Here is a 22,579-nt window from a genome sequence, read left to right as displayed (position 1 = left end):
ATTTCTTGTTAACAAACTATAGTTTTGGCAAGTCGGTTAGGACATCTACTTTGTGCTTGACACAAGTCATTTTTTCAACAATTGTTTACAGAGAGATTATTTCACTTATAATTCACTTTATCACAATTCCAGTGGGTCAGAAGTTGACATACACTAAGTTGACTGTGCTTTTAAACAGCTTGGAAAATTCCAGAAAATTATTATGTCATGGCTTTAGAAGCTTCTGATAAGCTAGTTGACATAATCTGAGTCAATTGGAAGTGTACCTGTGGATGTATTTCAAGGCCTGCCTTCAAACTCTGTGCCTCTTTGCTTGACATCAAGGGAAAATCAAAAGAAATCAGCCAAGACCTCAGAAAAAAAAGTGTAGACCTCCACAAGTCTGGTTCATCCTTGGGAGCAATTTCCAAATGCCAGAAGGTAACACGTTCATCTATACAAACAATAGTACGCAAGAATAAACACCATGGGACCACGCAGCCGTCATACCGCTCAGGAAGGAGACGCGTTCTGTCTCCTAGAGATGAACGTACTTTGGTGTGAAAAGTGCAAATCAATCCCAGAACAACAGCAAAGGACCTTGAGAAGATGCTGAAGGAAACAGGTACAAAAGTATCTATATCCACAGTAAAACGAGTCCTATATCGTCATAACCTGAAAGGCCGCTCAACAAGGAAGAAGCCACTGCTCCAAAACCGGCATAAAAAAGCCAGACTACTGTTTGCAACTGCACATGGGGACAAAGATCATACTTTTTGGAGAAATGTCCTCTGGTCTGATGAAACAAAATAGAACTGTTTGGCCATAATGACCATCGTTGTGTTTGGAGGAAAAAGGGGAAGAAGAACACCATCCCATCCGTGAAGCACGGGGGTGGCAGCATCATGTTGTGGGGGTGCTTTGCTGCTGGAGGAACTGGTGCACTTCACAAAATAGATGGCATCATGAGGTAAGAAAATTATGTGGATATATTGAAGCAACATCTCAAGACATCAGTCAGGAAGTTAAAACTTGGTCGCGAATGGGTCTTCCAAATGAACAATGACCCCAAGCATACTTCCAAAGTTGTGGCAAAATGGCTTTAGGACAACAAAGTCAAGGTTTTGGAGTGGCCATCACAAAGCCCTGACCTCAAGCCTATAGAACATTTGTGGGCAGAACTGAAAAAGTGTGTGCGAGCAAGGAGGCCTACAAACCTGACTTAGTTACACCAGCTCTTTCAGAAGGAATGGGCCGAAATTCACCCAACTTATTGTGGGAAGCTTGTGGAAGGCTACTCGAAACGTTTGACACAAGTTAAACAATTTAAAGGCAATGCTACCAAATACTAATTGATTGAGTGTATGTAAACCTCTGACCCACTGGGAATGCGATGAAAGAAATAAAAGCTGAAATAAATCACTCTACTATTATTCTGACATTTCACATTCTTAAAATAAAGTGGTGATCCTAACTGACCAAAGATAGGGAATTTTTACTATGATTAAATGTCAGGAATTGTGAAAATCTGAGTTTAAATGTATTTGGCTAAGGTGTATGTAAACTTCCGACTTCAACTCTATGTAATTTTAATCCGCATTCCAATTCTTGCTAACCCTGTCCACTCACCTAAAAGATGCAAATACATTGGATAGGTGTTGATGAATTGTCTACCAAGACAGTTACACCAATCCACTGCATTTAATCTTTGTCGGGTGTGAAGGAGTGTACAGGTGAGAAGGGGTGCAAGCACACACACACTGTCTTCCCGTCTTTTAGTTAGTCAATCAATCATTGTTGAAGCTGACAGCTGACTTCTCAGATAAATAGCGATGTTACTTGTTGTTTGATTTAGCTAGCTAGTTAGTTGCCATTACTTTGCACAAAGCTGCCACTATGCTCTGAATTACCGGTAATCAAATATGATTTTACGAGTGGTCCCAACGATCGTCTGTTACCTCAGTCAGACCATGGATGGAGAGATGAGAAAGCATCTTCAATGAGGCGCAAACAAGGTATGTTAGACTAGCTAGCTAGTTAAGAACACAATGCATTAGCTAGACTTCATAAACTATCAGGCCTTCACTACCTGAATCTTCTTTGCATTGTTTAAGGTAGGCTATTGCCAGTGTTGTTGGAGTGACAGTACTATTGAAGACAAGTTTGGAGACAAGTTTGAAGACAAGTTTCTATATCTAATGTTAGCCTAAATGTTTCACTGACTATTTCACCAGCCATGGTATGTTTCATCCCTGTATCCAACAAAACCACATAGGTAGCTAACAAGTTAATGTTAATTAATTGAGAGAGAGGGAGGGAGAGAAAGATAAAGAGACACAGCGGTTTGAAGAGAAGAGAGACCCTTCTTTGAGTGTGTATGTGTTTTTTAAAAAACATTTGGGTCCCATGACAATTTACTTTTTTGTGGACCCAAATAAATAAGACTGATGAAGTACTGAAACATGTTTTTTTCCCTCAGGGTACGATGGTGAAGGGAATGGGCACGCTCATGGATCTGGTGGCTAGTGCTGGATCCAACATGGTCGTCACCATGGAGAACTCAGCTAAGGTAAGAATGATGACCTAGTAATTTGTGTTTGTGTGTTAGACATTTCTTTGTGTTTGTTTGTCATAAAGAATCATGCCATTATATCTTCCAAACACCAGCTTCAAGGGAATTATCACTTCTATACAATTGGTTACCAACATATTCAAGTAATGATTTACATATCTTCCTTAAGAAAACGTTATTTTAATGAATTTACTCATACTATTTCTTCCTTCCACAAGATACAGTCCCGACACAAATCTAGGGTTGCTACCCAAGCCGGCTGGTCGTTCGTTCTATCGGTTCGGGTTGACAGAGACGCGACCCAGTCGTTCAGTCTTTTTGTTCTGTATCCAGTCGTTCATTCTAAATGTTCTATAGCCATACTGGCTGGTAACGTTCTTATCCCTTGCATGCTGGCTAGCCAACTACGGCAAACTTACAGTCACGTCAAACAATGCAGCCAGAATAACAAGAAAGTAGGTGCATTTGCATAAGCTGTTCCCTAGTGACATTTATTTGGATACATCCATAACAATAAGCTAATGAGGTGCTATTTCACCTGGCATAGAAAATGTGCTCTCGTCAGGACACTGTTGTTCAGAGGATTTAGCCAACAACACAGCTAACACAATCACTTCAAACTTAAGCTGGAAAGACTACAAACTCGCTTCGTTTTACCTGTTTAATACAAATCTCAGCTGTTGAAAATCAAATGCTAGTCTAAAATAAATGGGAGATGATGTCTAGATGCTTTTTATAGTGGAGATCAAGTTTATAAATTGCCTAGCTGGGTTGATGAACAGAGTAAATGGGGAATTAAACGTCATAGATTTAGCCAGTGGTAACCAATCAGCATTCAGGATTAGACCCCAGTTGTATAAAGTCAAATCAAACAAATCTTTCTTTAATGCTTTTATTTTTAAGGATAGGCTGTTGACAGTTCATAATCACACTGAAATGTACATTAGGCTCCAAATCAAATAATGATTATTTAATGCAAACAATAACAGTAGTTGCTGTTTTAAAAATAATAAATATGGTGACAATCTCTTTTGAAACAATCAAGATGAGTGTTGGTGTTTTCCTCTCATGCCTCAATGGAATTAAAAAAAAACATTACGTAGTCTTGAGTCTTGCTGGTGACCCAGGTTTAATTACAGGTCAATTACCATTGTTCCACAGAAATGTGTTATACTGAAAGAGCTGCTAAGTATTTTTGATATACCAATCTCAGCTATTCTAGCCACAGATTTCAAAGTTATCCATTTTCGCTACACTGTAGGAAAGACAGACATTAGGGATGAGGTTGTAGTGAGACAGCTTCAGATAAAGTATGTGGGGCATTTCTTCTGACAAAACTACATCTCCCAGAAGTCCTTACTCTTTGATGTTTCATGAAAATTACTCATGTGGCCACTAATTGGAGGAATGAATAATGTAATTGATTACATGGGTAACTTCTGACATCAGAGAGAGTAAGATTGGACACATAGGACTGTTTTCTATGAATAGACTCTTCTTGGCAAGGCAAAATAGATAGGGGAACAGATGTTGAAACTGCTGAGCGTAAGAGTGAAAAATGGCTGCGTAATGAAAAATTCAGAAGTGCTTATGAACATTAATGTCCATGAGTGGCCAATGAATCATCTTAAGGCAACAATGAAACACACAGAGAACTGCGAAGTGAAAAATGATTGAAGTAAATTACCAAACTTAGGTTGAGATTCCTGTACTGCGGAATGCGTAATCTTTTAAATAACAAACTTGCATTTTTTGTGATTTTCTAAAATACAGATGTTGGATCTTAATTTGACCTGTATTGTCAGAGCAAAATAATTGTAGAGCAACATTGTGTCCATTATGTTGCTTGATTGGTGGTTAGGCTATTAGATGGACAAAAGGAGGTTACATGAAAAGTACATGTACATGTTAACATAACCCATACCGAAAAGAAATATATGGCCCTATACAGTACAAGTCAAAAGTTTGGACACACCTAACCATTCAAGGGTTTGTCTTTATTTTTACTATTTTCTACACTGTAGAATAATAGTGAAGACATCAAAACTATGAAATAACACATATGCAATCATGAAGTAGCCAAAAAAGTGTTAAACAAATATATTTTACATGTGAGATTCTTCAAAGTAGCCACCCTTTGCCTTGATGACAGCTTTGCACACGGTTGGCATTCTCTCAACTAGCTTCATGAGGTAGTCACCTGGAATGCATTTCAATTAACAGGTGTGCCTTGTTAAAAGTTAAATGGTGGAATTTCTTTCCATCTTAATGTGTTTGAGGGAATCAGTTCTGTTGTGACAAGGTAGTGTTGGTATACATAAGATAGCCCTATTTGGTAAAATATCAAGTCCATATTATGGCAAGAACAGCTGAAATAAGCAAAGAGAAACAACAGTCCATCAATACTTTAAATTTCAAGAACTTTGTGCAGTCGCCAAAACCATCAACCACTATGATGAAACTGGCTCTCCTGAGGACTGCCACAGGAAAGGAAGACCCAGAGTTACCTCTGCTGCAGAGAATACGTTCATTAGAGTTACCAGCCTCAGAAATTGCAGACCAAATAAATGCTTCAGAGTTCAAGTAACAGACACATCTCAACATCAACTATTCAGAGGAGACTGCGTGAATCAGGCCTTCATGGTTGAATTGCTGCAAAGAAACCACTACTGAAGGACACACAATAAGAAGAAGATACTTGCTTGGGCCAAGAAACACAAGCAATGGACATTAGGCCGGTGGAAATCTGTCCTTTGGTCTGATGAGTCCAAATTTGAGATTTTTGGTTCCAACCGCTGTGTCTTTGTGAGACGCAGAGTAGATGAACGGATGATCTCTGTATGTGTGGTTCCCACCGTGAAGCATGGAGGTGGTGGTGTGATGGTGTAGGGGTGCTTTCCTGGTGACACTATCAGTGATTTATTTAGAATTCAAGGCACACTTAACCAGCATGGCTACCACAGAATTCTGCAGCGATAGGCCATCCCATCTGGTTTGTGCTTAGTGAGACTATAATTTGTTTTTCAACAGCACAGTGACCCAAAACACACCGCCAGGCTGTTTAAGGGCTATTTGACGAAGAAGGAGAGTGATGGAGTGCTGCATCAGATGACCTGGCCTCCACAATCACCTGACCTCAACCCAATTGAGACGGTTTTGGATGAGTTGGCCTGCAGAGTGTAGGAAAAGCAGCCAACAAGTGCTGTCACACAACATAATGCCACAGATGTCTATTAGCTTAGTGGCTAGCGGTTTGCTGGCTCAGTATTGAGATAGCTGTACTTGTCTACTGAGATAGCTGTACTTGTCTGTAATCTTTGAAATTGTTGCACGTTGCCGTTACATTTTTATTCAATATATATTTATAAAACATGGTTTAGATGTTGTTGTAATCAATGACTGTATATGGTTGTAATCCACTTATATTTTGGGCTGAGTCCTTTAAGGATTTCCACTGGGTATTGTTTATGCACGCTACCACCAGCAGGGGGTGCGAGAACACAGTGCTTTGCATCTCCCCACCACTCAACAACACTCGAAGAAGATGCCTGTGACAATTGTTTCTTTTTCTGTCTCTTTTTTCTTTGTTCTCTTAAAAAGGTTCATCAAGCACTTCATCTATTGAAAATGTTATGAGTCTAAATGGTTATCTGAGTGATGCTTATCTTTTATGTTGAAATTGTAAAGTTTAAATGTGTAAATAGATCGAGTGAAAACTGTTAGCATCTTGACATACGGATGACTGGGTGTGAGGCTAAGCAAGGCTAGCCCATAGAATAATACAAGATAAAATGGCGCCGGGTAATATTTCTGGTTTGAATTTATTGATTTACAGCACCTCTGAGGTAATATTGTAATTTATTTTCTACTCCATTTATATGGTCTAGGCCCTGACATCTCCCCACCCAAGATGTTTTTTTTTTACTGCTAAGCTAACTGCACTAAAGCTAACCTATCAAGCATATAGGCTTGCTATTAGCTTAGTGGCTACCGTTAAATGAACCATTGACAAGTAACGTACAGCTAACTATTTAAAGGCATTTTTATTTAAACATAGTACATGAGGTTAAGATAAATACTGAGAAGGTATATTTTTAAATAAAAGTCAATGTATTAGCTAGTGTGACTGTTTTAAAATACAGAGGATTTAGCATCTGACTAAATTATTAATGTTTTGCAGATGGAAATTCAACCCCGCTCGAACTTTACAGTCCCAAAGAACATCTGGAGGGAGGACATTCAACCAGGCCAAAAGTTTCACTGCGATGGCAAGAGTGCTGTTGGGTGCTTTAGATGTTGACATGTTGCTGAAAAGCAACCTAACAGTTATGTACAGTGATTGTATAGACTGTAGAATTACAGTGCCTTTGGACAGGATTCAAACCACTTTACTTTTTCCACATTTTGTTACGTTACAGCCTTATTCTAAAATGTATTAACCTGTTAGGGCTAGGGGGCAGTATTGACACGGCCGGATAAAAAAACGTACCCGATTTAATCTGGTTACTACTCCTGCCCAGTAACTAGAATATGCATATAATTATTGGCTTTGGATAGAAAACACCCTAAAGTTTCTAAAACTGTTTGAATGGTGTCTGTGAGTATAACAGAACTCATATGGCAGGCAAAAACCTGAGAAGATTCCTTACAGGAAGTGCCCTCTATGACAAGTTCTTGTTCTTGACTCTGTTTATTGAAAACTGAGGATCTTTGCTGTAACGTGACACTTCCTACGGCTCCCATAGGCTCTCAGAACCCGGGAAAAAGCTGAATGATATCGAGGCAGACCCTGGCTGAAAAACATTAGCTCGTTTGGATAGTGGCCGGTCAGAGTACTATGAGACTCAGGCTCGTGCACGAGGGGATCCCATGCTTTTATTTTCTCTCTCTTTGAACGTAAACACGCTTTCCCGGTCGGAATATTATCGCTTTTTTACGAGAAAAATGGCATAAAAATTGATTTTAAACAGCGGTTGACATGCTTCGAAGTACTGTAATGGAATATTTAGAATTCTTTTGTCACGAAATGCGTCGTGCGCGTGACCCTTATTTACACTTCAGATAGTGTCTTGAACGCACGAACAAAACGCCGCTATTTGGATATAACTATGGATTATTTTGAACCAAACCAACATTTGTTATTGAAGTAGAAGTCCTGGGAGTGCATTCTGACGAAGAACAGCAAAGGTAATAACATTTTTCTTATAGTAAATCTGATTTTGATGAGTGCTAAACTTGGTGGGTGTCTAAATAGCTAGCCTGTGATGGCCGGGCTATCTACTCAGAATATTGCAAAATGTGCTTTCACCGAAAAGCTATTTTAAAATCGGACATATCGAGTGCATAGAGGAGTTCTGTATCTATAATTCTTAAAATAATTGTTATGTTTTTTTGTGAACGTTTATCGTGAGTAATTTAGTAAATTCACCGGAAGTTTGCGGGGGGGTATGCTAGTTCTGAACGTCACATGCTAATGTAAAAAGCTGGTTTTTGATATAAATATGAACTTGATTGAACAAAACATGCATGTATTGTATAACATAATGTCCTAGGTGTGTCATCTGATGAAGATCATCAAAGGTTAGTGCTGCATTTAGCTGTGGTTTGGGTTTATGTGACATTATATGCTAGCTTGAAAAATGGGTGTCTGATTATTTCTGGCTGGGTACTCTGCTGACATAATCTAATGTTTTGCTTTCGTTGTAAAGCCTTTTTGAAATCGGACAGTGTGGTTAGATTAACGAGAGTCTTGTCTTTAAAATGGTGTAAAATAGTCATATGTTTGAGAAATTGAAGTAATAGCATTTCTAAGGTATTTGAATAATGCGCCACAGGATTCCACTGGCTGTTACGTAGGTGGGACGAAATCGTCCCACTGGCCCTAGAGAAGTTAAATATTTTTTTTCAGCAATCTACACACAATGCCCCATAATAACAAAGTGTAAACAGGTTAAGAATTTTTTTGCAAATGTATTAAATATAAAAAACAAAATACCTTATTTACATAAGTATTTAGACCCTTTGCTATGAGACTCAAAATGGAGCGCAGGTGCATCCTGTTTCCATTGATCATCTTTGAGATGTTTCTACAACTTGGAGTAAACCTGTGGTAAATTCAATTGAGTGGACATGATTTGGAAAGGAACACACCTGTCTATATAAGCTCCCACAGTTGACAGTGCATGTCAGAGCAAAAACCAAGCAGTGAGGTCAAAGGAATTGTCTGTAGAGCTCTGAGACAGGATTGTGTTGAGGCACAGATCTGAGGAAGGGTAACAAAACATTTCTGCAGCATTGAAGGTCTCCAAGAACACAGTGGCCTCCATCATTCTTAAATGGAAGAAGTTTGGAACCACGAAGACTCTTCCTAGACCTGGCCGCCCAGCCAAACTGAGCAATCGGGGGAGAATAGCCTTGGTCAGGGAGGTGACCAAAAACCCGATGGTCACTCTGATAGAGCGCTATAGTACCTCTGTGGAGATGGGAGAACCTTCTAAAAGGTCAACCATCTCTGCATCACTCCACCAATTAGGCTTTTATGATAGAGTGGCCAGACGGAGGCCACTCCTCAGTAAAAGGCACATGACTGCCCACCTGAAGTTTGCAAAAAGGAAACTAAAGGACTCTAAGACCATGAGAAACAAGATTCTCTGGTCTGATGAAACCAAGATTGAACTCTTTGGCCTTCAGCGGCAGGGACTGGGAGACTAGTCAAGATTGAGGGAAAGATGAACGGCGAAACGTACAGAGAGTTCCTTAATTAAAACCTGCTCCAGAGCACTCAGGACCTGAGACTGGGAAGAAGGTTCACCTTTCAACAGTACAACGACCCTGCTAGGCTGCACTCTCACTTAACCTGGAAGACAGCCATACCAATGTGTCGCGGGAAACACCGTCCAGCTGGTGACCAAGGTCAGCTTGCAGGTGCCTGGCCCACCACAAGGAGTCGCTAGAGCGTGATGGGAGAAGGAAATCCCGGCCAGCCAAACCCTCCTCTGACCTGGACAACGCTGGGCCAATTGTGCGCCGCCTCATGGGTCTCTCGGTCATGGCCGGCTGTGACACAGCCTGCGATCGAATACGGTTCTGTAGTGACGCCTCAAGCACTGCGATCCATTTAGTATTTTTAACTACCATTTCAAAACTCTTCTTTTTGAAGTGCTGAATAGAAAGAATAGTAGATGGTCAATATAATTTTTCGTACAGTATTTCACTATAACTTGACATGCAGTTTTTAAAATAATTTGTATCCAATGGCAGGTTGTGATCATGTTGAGAAATATGTCAGTCTTGCAGATTCATTATCCTTATACAGTACATAGGAGCATTTTTCAGAAATATGGAGTATTGTAAAGCAGTTTGTTACTTAAAAAATGTAGCACAGTGTTGTATGCCATTTCTGCCCCCCATGCAACATTGTACAAGAGCACCTTTTTTATGTAACTTGTCAACTGATACACTGTAAGCAGAGACAGTCGATACTGTATCAATGAAATTCAGATAATGAGTGGAATATATTGTTAGATATAACCCAGGTATTTCAGCAGTGTATTGTACACTACACTATAATTCCAAATGGTAGCACATTAAGTGACTCTTTCCACGTTATCCTATGATGTAGTAATTACATCCATATAAACTCCGCAAAAAAAGAAACGTCCTCTCGCTGTCAACTGCGTTTATTTTCAGCAAACTTAACATGTGTAAATATTTCTATGAACATAACAAGATTCAACAACTGAGACATAAACTGAACAAGTTCCGTAGACATATGACTAACAGAAATGGAATAATGTGTCCCTGAACAATGGAGGGGTCAAAATCAAAAGTAACAGTCAGTATCTGGTGTGGCCACCAGCTGCATTAAGTACTGCAGTGCATCTCCTCCTCATGGACTGCACCAGATTTGCCAGTTCTTGCTGTGATATGTTACCCTACTCTTCCACCAAGGCACCTGCAAGTTCCCGGACATTTCTGGTGGGAATGGCCCAAGCCCTCACCCTCCGATCCAACAGGTCCCAGACGTGCTCAATGGGATTGAGATCCGGGCGCTTTGCTGGCCATGGCAGAACACTGACATTCCTGTCTTACAGGAAATCACGCACAGAACGAGCAGTATGGCTGGTGGCATTGTCATGCTGGAGGTTCATGTCAAGATGAGCCTGCAGGAAGGGTACCACATGAGGGAGGAGGACGTCTTCCCCGTAACACACAGCGTTGATTGCCTGCAATGACAACATACTCAGTACGATGATGCAGTGACACACCGCCCCAGACCATAACAGAACCTCCTCCTCAAAATCGATCCTGCTCCAGAGTACAGGCCTCAGTGAAACGCTCATTCCTTCGACGATAAACGTGAATCCTACCATCACCACTGGTGAGACAAAACCACGACTCGTCAGAGAAGAGCACTTTTTGCAGTCCTGTCTGGTCCCGCGACGGTGGGTTTGTGCCCATAGGCGACGTTGTTGCCGGTGATGTCTGGTAAGGACCTGCCATACAACAGGCCTACAAGCCCTCAGTCCAGCCTCTCTCAGCCTATTGCGGACATCCTGAGCACTGATGGAGGGATTGTGCATTCCTGGTGTAACTCGGGCAGTTGTTGTTGCCATCCTGTACTTGTCCCGCAGGTGTGGTGTTCAGATGTACCGATCCTGTGCAGGTGTTTTTACACGTGGTCTGCCACTGCGAGGACGATCAGCTGTCCGTCCTGTCTCCCTGTAGTGCTGTCTTAGGCGTCTCACAGTAAGGACATTGCAATTTATTGCCCTGGCTACATCTACAGTCCTCATGCCTCCTTGCAGCATGCCTAAGTCACATTCACGCAGATGAGCAGGGACCCTGGGCATCTTTCTTTTGGTGTTTTTCAGAGGCAGTAGAAAGGCCTCTTCAGTGTCCTAAGTTGTCATAACCGTGACCTTAATTGCCTACCGTCTGTAAGCTGTTAGTGTCTTAACGATCGTTCCACAGGTGCATGTTCATTAATTATTTATGGTTCATTGAACAAGCATGGGAAACAGTGTTTAATAAACCCTTTACAATGAAGATCTGTGGAGTTATTTGGATTTTTACTAATTATCCTTTGAAGACAGGGTCCTGAAAAAGGGACGTTTCTTTTTTTGCTGAGTTTATGATTTGGTTTTACCTTCCAACATGGTGGCAGGTAACATGGCGGTTAGCCTGTTGGGGTTAGGGGGCAGTATTTGCACGGCTGGATAAAAAACGTACCCGATTTAATCTGGTTACTACTCCTGCCCAGTAACTAGAATATGCATATAATTATTGGCTTTGGATAGAAAACACCCTAAAGTTTCTAAAACTGTTTGAATGGTGTCTGTGAGTATAACAGAACTCCTATGGCAGGCCAAAACCTGAGAAGATTTCAAGCAGGAAGTGGCCTGTCTGAGAAGTAGTGTTTCATCTTGGCTCTTTTTATTGAAGACTCAGGATCTGTGCAATAACGTGACACTTCCTACGTCGTCCATAGGGTCTCAGAGCCTGGGAAAACGTTGAACGATATCGAGGCAGGCTCTGGCTGAAACACTTTATCGCTTTTGGCAAGTGGCCACTCAGAGTACTATGGGCTTAGACGCGTGCCCGCTTCGACCGAATGGTTTCTTTTCCTTTGTCTGTTTATCTAAACGCAGATTCCCGGTCGGAATATTATCGCTTTTTTATGAGAAAAATGGCATAAAAATTGATTTTAAACAGCGGTTGACATGCTTCGAAGTACGGTAATGGAATATTTAGAATTCTTTTGTCACGAATTGCGCCATGCTCGTCACCCTTATTTAGCCTTTAGGATAGTGTCTAGAACGCACTAACAAAACGCCGCTGTTTGGATATAACGATGGATTATTTTGGACCAAACCAACATTTGTTATTGAAGTAGAAGTCCTGGGAGTGCATTCTGACGAAGACAACAAAGGTAAGAACATTTTTCTTATAGTAAATCTGACTTTGATGAGTGCTAAACCTGCTGGGTGTCTAAATAGCTAGCCCTGTGATGCCGGGCTATCTACTGAGAATATTGCAAAATGTGCTTTCACCGAAAAGCTATTTTAAAATCGGACATATCGAGTGCATAGAGGAGTTCTGTATCTATAATTCTTAAAATAATTGTTATGCTTTTTGTGAACGTTTATCGTGAGTAATTTAGTAAATTCACCGGCAGTGTTCGGTGGGAATGCTAGTCACATGCTAGTCACATGCTAATGTAAAAAGCTGGTTTTTGATATAAATATGAACTTGATTGAACAAAACATGCATGTATTGTATAACATAATGTCCTAGGGTTGTCATCTGATGAAGATCATCAAAGGTTAGTGCTGCATTTAGCTGTGGTTTGGGTTTATGTGACATTATATGCTAGCTTGAAAAATGGGTGTCTGATTATTTCTGGCTCGGTACTCTGCTGACATAATCTAATGTTTTGCTTTCGTTGTAAAGCCTTTTTGAAATCGGACAGTGTGGTTAGATTAACGAGAGTTTTATCTTTAAAATGGTGTAAAATAGTCATATTTTTGAAAAATTGAAGTAATAGCATATCTAAGGATTTGAATAACGCGCCACAGGATTCAACTGGCTGTTGAGTAGGTGGGACAAGCGTCACACCTAGCCCACAGAGGTTAAGAGCATTGGGCCAGTAACTGAAAGGTTACTGGTTCGAATCACTGAGCTGACTAGGTGAAAAATCTGTTGATGTGCCCTTGAGCAAGGCACTTAACCCTGTAAATCACTCTGGATAAGAGTGTCTGCTAAAAAAAAAACATCAGTTTAAAACCTGTTGGGGCTAGGGGGCAGTATTCGCACGGCCGGATAAAAAACGTACCTGATTTAAACTGGTTACTACTCTTACCCAGAAACGAGAATATGCATATAATTAGTAGATTTGGATAGAAAACACCCTAAAGTTTCTAAAACTGTTTGAATGGTGTCTGTGAATATAACAGAACTCATATGGCAGGCCAAAACCTGAGAAGATTCCAAGCAGGAAGTGCCCTGTCTGACAATTTGTTGTCCTTCTAGGGCATCTCTATCAAAAATACAGCATCTCTGCTGTAATGTGACATTTTGTCACGAAATGTGCCCGCGCGTCATCCTTCGGATACTGACCTCAACGCACAAACAAAACGGAGCTATTTCAATATAACTATGGATTATTTCGAACCAAAACAACATTTGTTGTTGAAGTAGAAGTCCTGGGAGTACGTTCTGACGAAGAACAGCAAAGGTAATCCAATTTTTCTTATAGTAAATCTGAGTTTAGTGAGCAGCAAACTTGGTGGGTGTCAAAATAGCTAGCCGTGATGGCTGGGCTATCTACTCAGAATATTGCAAAATGTGCTTTCGCCGAAAAGCTATTTTAAACTCTGACACCGCGATTGCATAAAGGAGTTCTGTATCTATAATTCTTAAAACAATCGTTATGTATTTTGTGAACGTTAATCGTGAGTAATTAAGTAAATTCACTGGAAGTTTGCGTTCTGAACATCACACGCTAATGTAAAAAGCTGGTTTGTGATATAAATATGAACTTGATTGAACAAAACATTGATTGAACATTTCCCACGGGGGACCAGTACGAAAAAAAAAGAAAAAAAAGTATGAAATGTATGCATTCACTACTGTAAGTCGCTCTGGATAAGAGCGTCTGCTAAATGACTAAAATGTAAATGTAAAATGTAAAACATGCATGTATTGTATAACATAATGTCCTAGGAGTGTCATCTGATGAAGATCAAAGGTTAGTACTGCATTTAGCTGTGGTTTTGTTTTTTGTGACATATATGCATGCTTTGAAAATGGCTGTGTGATTATTTTTGGCAGGGTACTCTCCTGACATAATCTAATGTTTTGCTTTCGCTGTAAAGCCTTTTTGAAATCGGACAGTGTGGTTAGATTATCGAGAGTCTTGTCTTTAAAATGGTGTAAAATAGTCATATGTTTGAGAAATTGAAGTTATAGCAATTGTCGTGTCTTTGGGGTACCATTAAACTGAAGACATGTCTATCAATTAACTCCCTACAAAACGCCGCTATTCGGATATAACGATGGATTATTTTGGACCAAACCAACATTTGTTATTGAAGTAGCAGTCCTGGGAGTGCATTCTGACGAAGACAACAAAAGGTAATCAAACTTTTATAATAGTAAATATGATTATGGTGAGTGCTAAACTTGCCGGGTGTCTAAATAGCTAGCCCGTGATGCCTGGGCTATGTACTTAGAATATTGCAAAATGTGCTTTCACCAAAAAGCTATTTTAAAATCGGACATATCGAGTGCATAGAGGAGGTCTGTATCTATAATTCTTAAAATAATTGTTATGCTTTTTGTGAACGTTTATCGTGAGTAATTTAGTAAAATATTAGCGAATTCCTCCGGAAGTTTGCGGGGGGTATGCTAGTTCTGAACGTCACATGCTAATGTAAAAAGCTGGTTTTTGATATAAATATGAACTTGATTGAACAAAACATGCATGTATTGTATAACATAATGTCCTAGGGTTGTCATCTGATGAAGATCATCAAAGGTTAGTACTGCATTTAGCTGTCTTCTGGGTTTATGTGACATTATATGCTAGCTTGAAAAATGGGTGTCTGATTATTTCTGGCTTGGTACTCTGCTGACATAATCTAATGTTTTGCTTTCGTTGTAAAGCCTTTTTGAAATCGGACAGTGTGGTTAGATTAACGAGAGTCTTGTCTTTAAATAGCTGTAAAATAGTCATATGTTTGAGAAATTGAAGTAATAGGATTTTTAAGGTTTTGAAAATCGCGCCACAGGCTTCAATTGGCTGTTACGTAGGTGGGACGAATTCGTCCCGCCTAGCCCATAGAGGTTAAAAACCTGAATTATCATATTTTGTTAAGTATTCAGACCCTTTACTCAGTACTATGTTGTGCACCTTTGGCAGAGACTACAGCCTCGAGTCTTCTTGGGTATGACGCTACAAGCTTGGCAAACCTGTATATGGGAAGATTCTCACATTCTTCTCTGCAGATCATCTTAGGTTGGATGGGGTGCGTCACTGCACAGTTATTTTTAAGTGTCTCCAGAGATGTTTGATCGGGTTCAAGTCCAGGCTCTGGCTGGGCCTCTCAAGGACATTCGGGGACTTGTCCTGAAGCCACTCCTGCATTATCTTGGCTGCGTGCTTAGGTTTGTTGTCCTGTTGGAAGGACAAAAGTCTGAAGTCCTATGCGCTCTGTAACAGGTTTTCATCAATGGCCTCTCTGTACTTTAATCCATTAAGCTTTCCCTCGATCCTGACTAGTCTCCCATTCCCTGCCACTGAAAAACATCCCCACAGCATGATGCTGCTACCACCAAGCTTCACCATAAGGATGGTGCCAGGTTTCCTCCGAGATGTGACGCTTGGCATTCAGGACAAAGAGTTCAATCTTGGTTTCATCAGACCAGAGAATCTTGTTTCTCTTGGTCTGAGAGTCCTTTAAGAGGGCTGTCATGTGCCTTTAACTAAGGAGTGGCTTCCGTCTGGCCACTTTACCATAAAGGCCTGATTGGTGGAGTGCTGCAAGGATGGTTGTCCTTCTGGAAGGTTATCCAATCTCCACAGAGGAACTATGGAGCTCTGTCAGAGTGACCATCGGGTTCTTGGTCAACTCCCTGACTAAGGCTCTTCTCCACAGATGGCTCAGTTTGGCCGGGCGGCCAGCTCTAGGAAGAGTCTTGGTGGTTCCAAACTTCTTCCATTTAAGACTGATGGAGGCTGCTGTGTTCTTGGGGACCTTCAATGCTGCAGAATGTTTGTTGGTATACTTCCCCAGATCTGTGCCTCGACACAATCCTGTCTCGGAGCTCTACGGACAATTCCTTCGACCTCATGGCTTGGTTTTTTCTTTAACATGCATTGTCATATGTGGGACCTTATATAGACATGTGTGCCTTTCCAAATCATGTCCTATCAATTGAATTTAATACAGGTGGACTCCAATCAAGTTGTAGAAACATCTCAAGGATGGTCATTGGAAACAGGATGCACCTGAGCTCAATTTCGAGTCTCATCGCAAAGGGTCTGAATACTTTCCGAATGCACTTTATTTCTATTTTATCTTGACAACAAGGAACTCTGCTTCAATGGACAAACAAATCACATCATGGATGGTATGACTATCTGAGACAGAATTATTTTTTAACCTGTTTTGTTTTATTTCACAAATAATCAGAACCAGAAACAAAGTCTAGGTATAGAGAAATATTAAAGCAATAAAGTTCTCATCTCAGAGAGTGAGAGAGGCATTAGATGAGTATATGCAATGCGTCCACACAGGCTTTTCATATTCATAGCAAGTTATTTTTCTATTAATTTTGAGAGTATTGCCATTTCCACATTGAGATAACTTGCATGCAATCATCCTCTCCCCTTCATGTTTCAGCGGAGGCCTCAGAGACAGAGATTCTTTCTACAGTACCTGCTGGCGATACTGGAGGGGAAGTTTTTTTATTAGCACCTGATATTGCTTCCTTTAACAAACTAAAAGTTTGATTGTTATCAAGTACAAGCAACACATTCTGCATACCAGAAAACTCTGCCTTCAGAGTGATGTTTCCACAGTAAACGGATGTAAATTATACCTTGCTGTGACAAGGATTTCAATGATTTCCTGTTGCAATGGCACTGTCACATTGTGACTCAGTAATTCCAACATTACAGTGACGTTACTACTGTACGTCGACCAGCGTGCAAAATCCAGTTCCATCTACTGTTATTTAAAGTTTTTCATCCATCCATTATGGATCCATTATGGCTGTATCCATATTAATGTACAGTATAAGCTTTTGATTGTTCTTACAGTTGAGGTATTTGGTTGTTCAAATGTCTATGCACAGTGGAATGTCCAAATTCAGTGCTCGGTTAAAAGGTTACGCGTCTGCTATCTCAGTCCCTAGTCGACTTCTTAACTTGAGGCACGACTCCCATACCGCTTTTCAAAAGTTATCTTTATTTTGCCAGTGTCTTCAGATGGGGTTCTTTTCACTCCCTAACATTACTCTTTTATTTTTATAAAAGGAGAGAATACAGCCTTGATCACTTGTACTTGACAGAGAACACGACAGCCATCAGTGCAAGCTACTTAATGTGCATGACTCCTCTCCCTGTTACTTCTCTATCGTTTAAAGCTTTGGGGAATTCTTCTCTCCTGCCAGAGCAGGACAGAATAGTGCAGAGCATTGCAATTTCACAGCAGATACATCTTTCCTCTTGTCCTGCCATTGATCTTCAGGAGTGACCTCACAAAGGTCACTTCTGTTGTTACATCTAGCTTTGGAGAATCTAGAAACTTAAAGACATTGGGATCTGTGGAATATGTGACTTACCACCTGGATTCGGTCTTATGTAACAAAATTTGAAATCGTTTTTTTTTTTTTTTTTTTTTACATTGGATAAAAGTAGTGACTCAGAGAGCTACAAAACGGTATATCATACACAGCATTTTTTTTAGGAACAATAGAAAAGTAATTCTGCTTTAAAAGTTGATACAATTGTAAACTCACTTTTGAGAAAGGGGCCTTTGAATGTTTTGGTACATACTGGACAGCTCTCCTTCGTCTACACCCACTCAGCATTGTTCACACCCTCTTAAGCCAGCCCCACCCATCTATTTAAGGATTCACATGAGGTCATGTGCTAAACATCGAGTAGTGTAGTAAAGATTATGACTAAAAGTGGTAGTAGCCTACAATAAGGAAAAATTCCAGGTAAACAGAAAGTGTCCAGATAAACATATTATATAAATATTAGATGACGCTTACAAGGATACATTTGTCTAAATTGATGGGTCATGTGAAAGAAATGCTATAACCCACAGTGGTGGAAAAAGTAGACAATTGTCATACTTGAGTAAAAGTATGAATCATTTAAAATTCCTTATATTAAACTAGACGGCACAATTGTTTACTTTTTTATTGATGGACAGCCAGGGGCACACCAACAAACAGGCATAATTTACAAACGAAGCATTTGTGTTTAGTGAGTCTGCCAGATCAGACGTTCTCTTGATAAGTGTGTGAATTAGAAAATGTTCATGTCAAAAGGTAACAAGTATTTTTGGGTGTCAGGGAAAATGTATGGAGTAAAAAGTACATAATTTTCTTCAGAATGTAGTGAAGTAAAAGTTGTCAAAAATATAAAAAGAGTAAAGTAATGTACAGATACTCCCAAAAAGTATTTTTACTTAAGTACTTTTGACCACTGCCCAAATGCCTTCACACCAGTACATTAGCATACTTAATATACTGTTGTTACACACACTTTTACCACATAGTATTCCATACCTAAGTTAAGGCCATGCAACCTGAGTTGAAACCTGAGTGAGTTGCACAAGTACAGTACATAAACAGATGCATGCGTCATATTTATGTGGTAGACACTTGGAATGTTCACATGATATTGTTGTGGTATGTCACAAAATCATGTTACGACCACACATATCAATATTAATGTTCTATATTAATATTTTGCAAAGTCTTGCTACAGTAAGTGGATGGGTCTCTACAGAAGGTGTAAACGGTACAGCCAAATGATTACTTGCATAGTAGAAATATCAGAAATAGATAGTGTCAAAATAAAATACAGTATGTACAGTACAAGAACAATATCAATAACGATATCAGTGATAGACAAGGTAGTTATATGCATACAATCAGGGGTAAAGTGGCTGAGCAGCAGGATAAAAAAATTGTAGCAGCAACGTATGTTAGGAGAGAGTAATTTGAATAGAGGCACTGCATATAGTGCTGATGACTGGTTGGTCCAAACCACGCATGAACAAGGGAATCTATATTCGGAGAGCATGTTTCTGTCCTGCCCTTGACTTTGGTGCAGGGCATGTGATGTCCATAGTCTCTTAGTCGCAAAACTCCCTAGTCTTCTCAAAAATATAAGTTTGTCTAGCTGTGTCCAGTCTAGGTCGTGCTTGTACAGGCAGACAATCTATGGGAGGAAGGATGTCAGCGTTGCCCAGAAGCTGAAACCTGGTTCCGACAGCCCGAACGCTCCTTGACGACAACATCACCAGGCTCTAGAGCATCGAAGCTATAAAACAGGGAATAACAAACTGGCACTAACCAGAATAGAAAGAGGAGTGGGAGGCCACGGTGCACAACTGAGTAAGAGGACAAGTACATTAGAGTGTCTAGATTGAGAAACAGACACCTCACAAGTCCTCAACTGGCAGCTTCATTAAATAGTACCCGAAAAACACCAGTCTCAACATCAACAGTGAATTGGTAACTCCGGGATGTTGCTATTCTCAGTTGTGCACCGGAGCTCAGTTGTGCACCGGGGCCTCCTACTCTTTCTTTCTGGTTAGAGCCAGTTTGCGCTGTTCTGTGAAGGGAGTAGTAAACAGCGTTGTACGAGATCTTCAGTTTCTTGGCAATTTCTCGCATGGAATAGCCTTTATTTCTCAGAACAAGAATAGACTGACGAGTTTCTGAAGAAAGTTATTTGTTTCTGGTCATTTTGAGGATGTAATTCAACCCACAAATGCTGATGCTCCAAATACTCAACCAGTCTGAAGGACAGTTTTATTGCTTCTTTAAATCAGTAAAACAGTTTTCAGCTGTGCTAACATAATTGCAAAAGGGTTTTCTAATGATCAATTAGCCTTTTAAAATGATAAACTTGGATTAGCTAACACAACGTGCCATTGGAACACAGGAGTGATGGTTGCTGATAATGGGCCTCTGTACGCCTATGTAGATATTATTATTATTATTTATTTTTTTAAAACACCCGTTTCCAGCTACAATAGTAAGTTACAACATTAACAATGTCTGCACTGTATTTCTGATAAATGTTATGTTATTTTAAAGGACAAAAAAAATGTGCTTTTCTTTAAAAAAACAAGGACATTTCTAAATGACCCCAATCTTTTGAACAGTAATGTAAATCAGGGATTTCCTCATTGTCTCATTCATTTTCAGAGTCAGAGAGAATCAGCATGGCACGATCGTCCTCCAGAAAGTAGTCCATCACAACTTTTTCCCACTGACCTTTGTCGATAGTGCCTGATAAATTCAGGGCAGCAATGTTATTGAGAGCAGTAGCAACATATTTGCTGTTCTCCATGGCTAAAGTCATATCTTTAGAAAAAACTGCAGTAGAAAGGATTATCTACGCATAACGAGTAGATCATTTTATAGACACAAGATCGCAGAACAATCTGAAACTCATCTCTCGGCATGTCCAGCCCACTCATTATCTCAACCTATCTTGGCTAGCGGGAAGGTTCCTGACTTTTTCTTTGGCTAAACCAACTAGGCTCTTAATTTAACAACTTCATTTGTATTCACAGATGGCATAAAAGTTTGTTATTAAGGCACATGAAAGTTCACGTTCGAAAAGGCATTTCTGCCAAAAAACGCATTTGGATAAAAATACGTTTTACATTCAAACGGCTCTCCTGTGAAGTCATATGTGCTATGCATTTGATGTGGGTGGCACATTTAATTAGTGAGAATAACTGTTTGCTAAAATTAAGTTAGTGAAAAATAGCCGACAAAGGCAGGTTTATTAGACAAAGGCAATGTCGACAAAAAAGTAATCTTTGCGATGGGGGGGGGGGGGGGGGGGGTGTATTGTCTTAATCCACCCTGGCTTAGTTTCCCAGATGCCAGGATGATTTTGAGACAATGAAGGATTGTTCTCAACTCTTCCAGGCTCTCATCTCGCTTACACCCACCACATCTTGTCTATGGAATGCAGTCTATAACTAATTTGTCAGCTCCAGACATCTCAAGTGACCCATACAGCCAGATTAGCTGCAGGGAGTGGAGACCATAAATATACAGCTTTAGTAGAACAGAAATGTCTTACTATTAGTGAAATATTAATTGTTAACCATTAATATCAAATAAATATGTAATCACATACCCCCTGTATATAGCCTACATATAGCCGCACAACAGTTTTTTATTTTTTTAACTTATCTATTTTTACTTAACACTTATTTTTCTTAAAACTGCATTGTTGGTAACCTGTTGGGGCTACAGGTTAGCAATGAACCCCGAGTCGGGATTGCTAACAAGGCTGGAAATTCAAAACATCAAAAATCTAATAATTTCAATTTCTCAAACAATCAACTATTTTACACAATTTAAAAGATAAACATCTCCTTAATCTAACCACATTGTTCGATTTTCAAAGAGGCTTTACGGCAAAAGCATAAAGTTAGATTATGTTAGGACAGTACATAGCCACAAAAGTACAAACATCCATTTTCAATTCAAGGTCAGGCGTCACCAAAAGCAGAAACCAGCTAGAATTATGCACTAACCTTTGTCAATCTCCATCAGATGACACTCCTAGGACATTATGTTATACAATACATGCATTTTTTGTTCCATCAAGTTCATATTTATATCCAAAAACAGCATTTTACAGTAGCGTGAAATTCAGATTTTTTTCTTCTCTGAAATGCTTCCGGTGAACATAACAAAATTACTATTCGAAAACATTGGTAAATTATAATATTGTCATTCAAAGAATAATATATTATCATCTCGTAATTGCTACCGAATGGCCAGATCTCAAAATAACTTTACTGGGAAATCACATTTTGCAATAAACGGGGTGCTATGCTAAGAACAATAAGCTATGCTATACAGTTAGCATCATCTAATATCGATAATAACATTGTAAATATCCCCTTACCTTTGATTATCTCCATCAGAAGGCACTGCCAGGTATCCCAGGTCCAGAACAAATGTGGTTTCTTTTGACAAAGTTCATAATTTATGTCCAAATAACACCAAGTAGTTAGCGTTCATTATGCTCCCACAAAACGTGGTGGGGGGTTGTAAAATCACGCCGAAAAGCTAAAAAAACCTAGTAAATAATCTATTTACGTTCGTTCAAACATGTCAAACGTTGTTTAGCATTAATCTTTTGGTCCATTTTTAACGTTAAACATCAGTAATATTTTCACACAACCTATCCTATGTCTAGATAAACAATAATGACAAACTCACGCTTCTCAGATTTATGCGCAGACG

Source organism: Salmo salar, chromosome 18, assembly GCF_965601325.2.
Source record: "Salmo salar chromosome 18, fSalSal1, whole genome shotgun sequence".
In the NCBI taxonomy this organism is placed as follows: Eukaryota; Metazoa; Chordata; class Actinopteri; order Salmoniformes; family Salmonidae; genus Salmo; species Salmo salar.
The sequence above is the reverse complement of the archived record's forward strand: the minus strand, read 5'-3'. Positions refer to the sequence as shown.